This window comes from Cupressus sempervirens, chromosome 6 (assembly GCF_028749045.1).
Source record: "Cupressus sempervirens isolate cs-2001-9-10 chromosome 6, ASM2874904v1, whole genome shotgun sequence".
Classification (NCBI taxonomy): domain Eukaryota; kingdom Viridiplantae; phylum Streptophyta; class Pinopsida; order Cupressales; family Cupressaceae; genus Cupressus; species Cupressus sempervirens.
Genome location: NC_143123.1, coordinates 19129601 through 19139083, shown reverse-complemented (window position 1 = coordinate 19139083; position 9483 = coordinate 19129601).

Here is a 9483-nt window from a genome sequence, read left to right as displayed (position 1 = left end):
AAAAGTTTCTCCATGATCAATGCCTTCTTCTTGAGTGTAGCCTTTACATACCAATCTAGCTTTGTTTCTTGATACCTTACCATCTTCATTCAACTTATTCCTAAATACCCATTTTGTGCCAATCACATTTTTTTCTTTGGGACTAGGTATAAGATTCTAGGTTTTGTTCTTTTCTATTTGTTCAATTTCTTCATTCATAGCCTTAGTCCAACTTTCATTTTCCAATGCATCTTTAACACTTCTAGGTTCAAATTCAGCAAGCAAACATGTACCTTTTAGCTTATTTCTTGTCATAGTACCTTCTATTTTATCTCCAATAATTTGATCAGGTGTGTGATGCCTTCTAACATACTTGGCTAATATAGGTTCCTTGCCTTTTGAATGAATTGCATTGTCTTCCTCTTGAATTTTAACTTGAGACTCAGGTTACTTTGTCTATGGCTTGGGTCCTTCAGACTCGGTAGGCATTGGCTTGGTAGCATTAGACTATAACTTGGATTCCTGCAACTCAGTCTGAACTATTTGCAACTTGATACCTGTACTAGGCTTGGTAGATGTAGTCTCCTTATTATCAAATATATCTAGCAAAGTATCAGATTCATAGTAGACAAACCTTCTATAGTCTTCTAGTTCTTTCTTGCTTTCTTCTTCAAACTTTTTTGCAAACTCATCAATTCTCACATGTGTGCTTTCTATGATTTTGTGAGTAGACAAATTTAAACATTTATATGCCTTGCTTGTGCTAGAGTATCATAGAAATATACCTTCATCACTTTTTAATCAAAATTTCCTTTTCTAGAATATTTCAAGATATAACATTTACTTCCAAATACTTTTAGGTAACTTACATTGGGTTTGTAGCCATACCAAAATTCATAGGGAGTGTTGTTTGAATCTTTCTTCAACTGAACTTAGTTCAAAGTATGGACTACAGTGCTAATTGCTTCCTTCCAATATTTGATAGAAATGTTCTTTTCAATCATTAAAGTCCTTGCACAATCCATGATGGACCTATTTCTCTTTTTAGCTGTTCCATTTTGCTCGAGAGTTCCAGGGGCTGATACCTATCTTTTGATTCCTCTTTCAATGAAAAAGTTTTTGAATTCATTGGAGATGAATTCACCACCTCTATCTAATATTAATAATTTCATTCTTTTCCATGTTTCTTTCTCTACTCTTTACAAATACCATTTTAATTTTTCAAATGCTTTTGATTTCTCTCTTAAATGCATAGCAGTCATCATTCTAGAGTAGTCATCAACAAAAACAATAAAGAAATTTTCTCCACTATAGCTTTCTACTCCAATAGGTCCACACAAATCAATATGCACAATTTTCAAGATATCTTTAGATTGATATTTTTTTCTTTTAAAACTAGTCTTTCCCATTTTGCCAATTTGATAGTTCTTGCATAAACCAACATCTAGTTTCTTCAAACTAGGAATACCTCTTACTTTCCTGAATTTTCTTATTTTCACCATGTTATCAAAACTTACATGACATAACCTTATGTTCCATATCCAAATTTCTTCAACTTCAGCAATAAAACATGAGCAATCACCAAGATCAAGATAAAATAGGTTATCTTTTGTTTGTTTGCCTGATCAAATCAGTTTTCCTTTGTCATCCAGTAGTCTTGCCTTGCCATGCATATATTTTACCTTGAATGCAATGTTGATAAGCTATGCCACACTCAAAAAATTATGTTTTAGTCCTTCAACCTAATAGGTATTGTCACATACAAGTTCTTTGGTTAATGAGATTCAGCCTTTCCCTTTTATATATCAAGGTTCATTGTTTCCAAATCTTACACTTCCTCCATCATAATGTTCAAAATGTTCAAACTTTGTTTTATCTCCAATCATATGATGTGAATATCCACTATCTATGATCCATGTATAATTTTTTCTAACGTGAGAGATAAGTGCCATCTTATCTCCTTCATCATCAAATTCATCTTTTATAGCAATGTAAACTATTTCATCTTCACTATTATTAGAATCCTTAGCCATAAAACAAGTTTTCTTACCTTTGCACTTGAATGATTTATGACCTTTGAAATCCTTTTTTTCTTTGTACTTGTGACTCTTCTTTTCATCCTTATCTTTGTTTGGGCACCTAGTAGCAATATGACCAATTTCTTCACATGAAAAATAGATTAAGGGAATTTTACCTTTGTATTTTCCTCTACTTCTAGAATATTTCTTTGCAAGAAAAGCTTCAACAACTTCAAGATCACTATCCAAGCTTTCCTCTGTTTCCTCTTCACTGTCTAATTGATTTTCTTTTATCTTCTTTCCTTTTTCTTAGAGTGAAGTTTTGGCCTCAAAAGTAGACTCAACATTTTTGGAAGCTAGAATATAATTGTCAAAGTTGTCTAGCTCAAAAGCTGTCAATCTTCCTACCAATGTGTCCAAAGTTATCTTATGATTTTTCTCACACGTCCTTTCTTGAATAGTAGATACTCTAATTGCATAGATAGGAAGTAATGTTCTAAGAATTTTTCTTACAACAATTTCTTCTTTGATTTCTCCTCTAGATGCTCTAATTGCACTGACATTGGCTTTGACTCTTTCCACATATTTGGCAATATTTTCATCTTCTCTCATTCTCATTTGATCAAATTATCCTCTAAGGCTTTCTACTTTGGCTCTCCTCACATTGTCATTGCTAGCATAGATTTTCTTTAGCTTATTCCACATTTCAAAAGTGGTTTTGCAATCCTTGATCTCATCAAATTCATCGTAGCTAAGAGTAGATGCAATATCGATCATCATAGTGTTATGGTTTTTTGTCTTAGCAATATCTCCAATAGATAATGTACCAGTAGGAGTTGTGTATTCTTCATCAAGCTATTTCAAGCCTAAATCACTAATGGAAGCTAGATGAAGTCTCATAAGTCCCTGCCATGCTAAAAATTTGTCTCTATTAAGCTTTGGAATTTCTCTCTTGTAGACATCTTGATCTTTAGCTTAGGTCCTTGAAACCTTTCCTACAAGCACCAAAAGCTCTAATACCAATTTTTGGAAATATAGATGGAGTAACTCGGGGGGGGGGGGGGGGGGGGCGGTGGGGGTGGGGGCTAAATCAATTACCACAAAATATATCCACAGATCCTTTAGATGTTTGAAAAACCTAATTACTACTATCACTCAGTAAACATACTAAAAATTTTGTAACTCAGTAAATGCAAAGTATGTTTTACTTTAGTAGATCTAACATCAATAGTAATAATTTGCAAACATGAGAGAAAAGAAATGAACATAAGAGACACCGAATTTAATGTGAAAACCTAATATGGGAAAAACCACTAATGTAACTAGTTATTATTTTCACTCTTCTAAAATGAGCTCTATTAGGAGCCAACCCAGTTAAAGGTTACAAAATACACTATTAGGTATGACCTTGTTAGAGGATTTAATCACCCTGTTAAGAGTGGCCTTGTAGGAGGTCTTTAAAATAATTCAATGGAACTGTCAAACTATTAGAGGATTTACAACTGGCTATTAAACCAACTCTATTAAGAGATTTTGGATCACTACTACAATGGTAAGAAAGTAGCAATGAAATGACCTACTTGAGATGTAAGTGAATTGTTGAATCCAGATCTCTGTTCTATTCATAGAAAACTTGATCCTTCCTGATTGAATATTATTTTGCTACTCCATAAGGATATTTGACCATCCTTCAAGTTCCCTCGCACACTTGCATACTTCTGAAAGTCACAACTTGACTTTATATTTATATCATTCAGATTGTCGAGTCAGATCAATACAAATAACAATAACCAATAATCATTACCATAGTCGGCTAGAATCAATACTTGAAATAATTAAACTTCATATCCCAAATCAACAAAATCTTTTGATAGCCAACCTAGCTCAGTAAACACTAGTCCTGAAATGATTTCCTATGTTAACCAACAGAAGCTTAGTTAACACTATGAACTTTGCACAAATCCTTTGGCAACTGAGTGAACTCGGTTAATACTAACTTTGACCAACTCTCCTTCATTAACCATGAGAGTTAAATTAACATTGCTTTCTACCATAATTTCCTTCGACACCTGAGTGAGCTAAGTAGACACTGCCTAACAACTAATATGACATCAAAGACAACACACAATTATGTTGATTGTATCCAACACCCACATCTTCTTAGCATAATTACATCCTTTGATGTCATCAAAATTTGAGTATCTTAGGATAGAGGCAAGCTCTAACATTTCTTGATTGTGTTCTTTCTTAGATGTAGATGTAGATTCATCAAACTTTGTCATGCAAGAAAATTTTCCTTGTTCATTTTGGGCACCTCCTTTCTATACATCTTGATCTTTAGCTTTTAGTACCTTCAAACTATTTCCTTACAAGCACCAATGCTATGATACCAATCACTGGGATTCTTTAGAATAACTAAGAGGGTAGGTGAATTAGTTATCCAAGGTCCAAATGTACAAATAAAACTTTTTAGTGCTTGACATATTCATATCCATAAAACCATAACATGCATGAGTCCATTAGATGATACAATACCTTAACTTAGTAGTTCACTATCCTAGGTCAAAATAAATTTGTAGTAATATAAACATGAAATGCTACAAACTCATTCATATAATTTGACACAATGATTTTATGTGGAAACCCAATTTGGGAAAAACCACCAATAACATGCTACCTAGTTTCACTCTTCTAAAGTGATGCCTTGTTAAAGGCCAACCTTATTAAATGTTACAATACACATTGTTAAATGTTACTTGGTTAAAGAATTTCAATCACCATATCAAGAGTGATCCTTATTATAGGACTTTAGAACATTCCATTAGAATGTCACCTAGTTAAATAATTTACAAATGACTATTAAGTCAACATTAATCCAAAGGATTTATCCATAGTGATATAGTTCCTCCATTCTTCTTAGCATTCATAATATTCATCTCTAATGGCTTGTTCACCCTTCAAACATTCAACCTCTTAAGCCATCTTTCTTTGTATACCAATTGCAGTCTCTTCTATTTGGCCACCAAATGAAGCAACACCCTAGCCTTCTTGTCTTCCTTAGGTTCACTCACATGACAACCTTTTCTTCTAGCCTACTATCTCTATAAATAGATAATTTAGATCTTTTTGCATTTAACCGCAATCATTCATTTTAGGGTTAGGTAAAACTCAATGAATCTACTCACTTTTCCATTTTAATTCCTTTAGAAACTTCTTCTATAGTCTTACTTGAATTCACCTCAAAATGGTTTATCAGCTCATCATACTTATTTTCCACATGCTTCACATTATTCAATAAATCAAATTAGTCATCTAAGATTTGTCAAATCTTCAATTTAACAATTTTTACTATCATTCAACATCTACACTATTCACTGGGAAATAATAGTCTTTTGATGCTCGGCCAAAACTACATTTCTCAGAACCAACTACATCTTCTTAGATTGGGCACTACAATTATTTCCCTAATGCTCAACACTTACTAAATTTAATTGGCACTTGACATATAGTAATATTTTGCTCGACCTGAGCTAGAATTTTCTCAACTTATAATGTTTGCTCGACTAGGCTTGGTAGACACTTTTTATGAAAAGACTTCTTCTTGGCTTAGCTAAAGTAACCTTTTACTTTAGCCTTAAGTAGATCAACAATACACAATATCATCAATGTCTTACTTTTTCTTAGTGCTCCTTTTATACATTAAATAACTCAATCTTTCTCTAGGTTCTCCTATTATCTTCTCTTTTCAAAATATCTTCATCAATCAAATAAATGATAGCATTTAGATCGAAAAGAAATTGCCTCACCGGCAAGTAGTAGGTTTGAAATCATTGATAAATTAATGTTGTTCCGTGATAGGTTCTATACTTCAAACAATCTCTTTTCAAAAAAGATTCATCTAATTTGGATAGAAGAAGAAACTATCTATGTAGAGGATCATGCATAATGAAATGGTTTATCGAGATTAATGGCCAAGATCTAAGTGAAGATTTTGGGGAGAGTACAACAAACATGATAAAATCAATAGTCCACCTTGGTAATCACAACAAGCTCAAGAGGCAACTAAAATAATCAAAGTATTTTGAAAATTAAATAACAAGGACTCATAAGGAATTTAATGAAAACCCTAATTAGATTTTGCAATATATTTATATGTGAAGGAATATAAGAATATTATAAAGATTTATAAAAAGTTATTGAAGCAAAGATTTAGATACAAAATTGAATTGTGATTGAGAATCTAGTTATAGAGAGCTCACATAAGGATCGAAGGAGTAGAGATAAAGCACAAGGGTTCTAACAATATTTAGGGAGAAATCATTTATGATTCATTACTATCTTGTTAGAATACTTAAAATTTTTTGTAAGTATTTGTAAAATCTCTTAATTAGGTTATTCTTAATAAGAATGGAAGTTATTGATTGAATTATTTGTAAATCCTCTAACAAGATGAACACTATATAAGTGGAATAGAAACTCTTAATATAACATTCTTTGAAAGGACTATTAGATGCATCTAACAATGTATTAGACACTCCTAACAAAGTGAGTCACTTAGAAGGTGACATTTGTATCTCTTATTCGGGAGAACCTTTTTACTACAATGAAGGGTTGTGTGTACTATCCCCATCGTAGATTGTCCCTCTAACCAAGGGTTTTTTGAGACCAAAAATCACAAAGTTATGTGTGGATGCATCCTTATATTTTGATTATGTGTTTACTATTTTTATATTTTAGCATATAGGTAAGCATGTTTAGATTGTTGCAAGTAAATGCATGAAAGTCAATAAATGAATGCAAGTTAATGAACATATTATATTGCTTAGAAGATTACAAATATTAATTGAGGTTAAAGTTTGAATAGGTAAATTTTTAGTAATTACCGATTCAACAACCCCCCCGCCCCCCCCTCTCTGTACCTTCCTTCCCTATAATTTGGTATAAGAGCTAAGTTCTCTAAGAGGAAAGTTTAGCAACTTGAGAGTGGACCTAGGAATATGGAAAGCTATAAGAGAGAAAGGAAATTGGAAGAATCTCTTAAAGAAGATACTGAACATATACAAGATCTAAGAAGAAATTTGGAGGCCTCATTTGCAAAGAGAATGGAACTATCATAAAAAAATGAAAATAAAGCTAGATAACATTGAATAATTGTCTAAAAGTAGCGCTAATTTAGAATAAACCAATGTAGTTGTTGTAAATCTGATAGAAAATAATAATACTCTGAAAGAAGAGATAATTGAAATGAGAAGAGAACATGAGAGTCAATCCCTAAGAATGATTGAAGTACTTGAGAGAATGAGAATGGATGAACATGCCAAAGGAATGCTTGAAAAAAAAAGAGATAAAAATTGAACAAACTATCAGAGACAAGGATAAAATTATTCAAAGGATACAACAGGAGAATAACACACCAAATGAACACTTGAATGAAATAGATGATAATAATATGAAGATTCTTACTGAGAATAAAAGTCTTGAACAAGAGGTTGTCCAATTTAGGAACAATTTGAAAGTTGAAAAATAAGTCAATGAGAGACTTACAAGGTTTGAACTGAGCATGCAAAAAATGGACAAGCAACTAAAGAAACAAAGATACCAAAATACACAATTAGACTTGGGCTTATTGGTGATAACAAATTTTAATTTGGAGAATCATCCAAATGAGGAGGGAGAACCTATTATGAAAGCCTAAAGAATCTATCAGTACAAAAGGTAAAAAACTTACTAAACCTACTTGTTAGAACTATGGAGATCATAGCAATACATCAAATGTTGGTACAAGTAGATAGGTTAATGTCGTAGGAGGTACACTATTTAATAGATATTTCTATAATTATAATAGGTTTGGACATCAAGCCTATGAGTATAGAACAAGATCTAGAATTAGATCACCTCAAGGAAATTGTATAGGTTATTGCAACACATGTGATCACCATAAATAGATGGCATTAAAGATCAAGCTCCCTAATAAGGATATCAAACAAATTGGTAAGCACATTTAGAAGAGAAGGTAGCATTCCTACTATGTGTAATACTTTTAGAAATTTTGGACATATGGAAATGAATTGTTAGATCTATGGAAGGAAACACCTTGACTGCATGAGATGGATAAAGACTTGAATGCTTGATGGCTCTTGATGAATCCTTCGCACTTGGATCCTTAATTTCTTGAATGTTTGATTGATAGCTTTCAAAATCTTGTTTCATGATCTTATGTTCTTGTAATTTTATAATAAATTCCTCCACTTCAAGATTCAAATATATTTTTAAAAAAAGTACAAATCTAAATCCCCAAAAAAACCCTTTTATCAAGCCTCGAGAAAAATTTAAGCTTAAAACTTGAGGACACCATTGGAAATGGTGACATGTTCCTAAGACACTGTTGCCAATGGTAATCTATCTTAGGAAAGTTAGGTTCAAACTTTATGGGGATTGGAAGAAGAAAAGAAGCAAGGAAAATAAATATGGGTTGATGTTAGGTTTAGGAACAGCCCAAAAATTGAAAATAAATGAATAGGTCCTAGATGAGGAAATAAATTATGGGATTGGAAATGGAAAATAATGCCTAGAAGCAAGAATGAAACTTGAGTTATATCTTGATTGAAGAAAGAGGACCATGTTCTAATTAAGGTATGCATTTAAGTGCAATATGAGGTCCTACTATAGAAAACACACCAAAGTAGGCACAAAATGGCCCTAAAATGAGTAAATATTAGGTGTTTACTTTTTGCAACTATATATTAATCTAAATTGGAGGGGTTTATCTTCATATCCTCCTCCTTTAATTATTTATTTAAATAATTATTTTTTCAAAATTCTCAATATTTTACCTTGGAATTTATAGTTTCTTAGGTATCCCATAAGATTTGAATTTTCCTCTTTCATATTTCATGTCCTTTTCATTCTCTTTTGGTCTACCATGAGTCACAAGAGCCTCCTTAGGTAACTCATAAGTTATACATTAACAATTCTACCACCTCATCTATCTTGAACTAAGTTTTTGATTGCCTAATATAAATAACAAGTAGTATCACTAGTCTAGTGAACAATATAACAAAAATATTCAACAATCCTCCTTGATCTTATCACCTAGAAAACCCCAATAAAAATATATCATATTTAATGCATTAATAGGATTAAAAAAAATCCTCCATCTTCCATATTCAAAGAAAGTATATTCTTTCTTAGGAAAATATTGAACTAAGGATTTATCTTGATAAATATTTCCAAACTTCTTTGAAAGATATCTCATAGTTTTATCTTCATGGACATTTAATAAGAAATAGTCCACTAAATAGATCCTTATGAGACCCTTAACTTTTTGGTCCACTATATACAAAACATCTTGTGGTATAGTTTGAGATTTTATTCTAGATATTGTGGCCCATAGATCTCAAACTATGAGAATATCCTCCATATTCAACTTTTAAAGTTTAGAGGTGTTGCCATTAAAATAATTCATTTTTATTTTTTTTGGATGTAC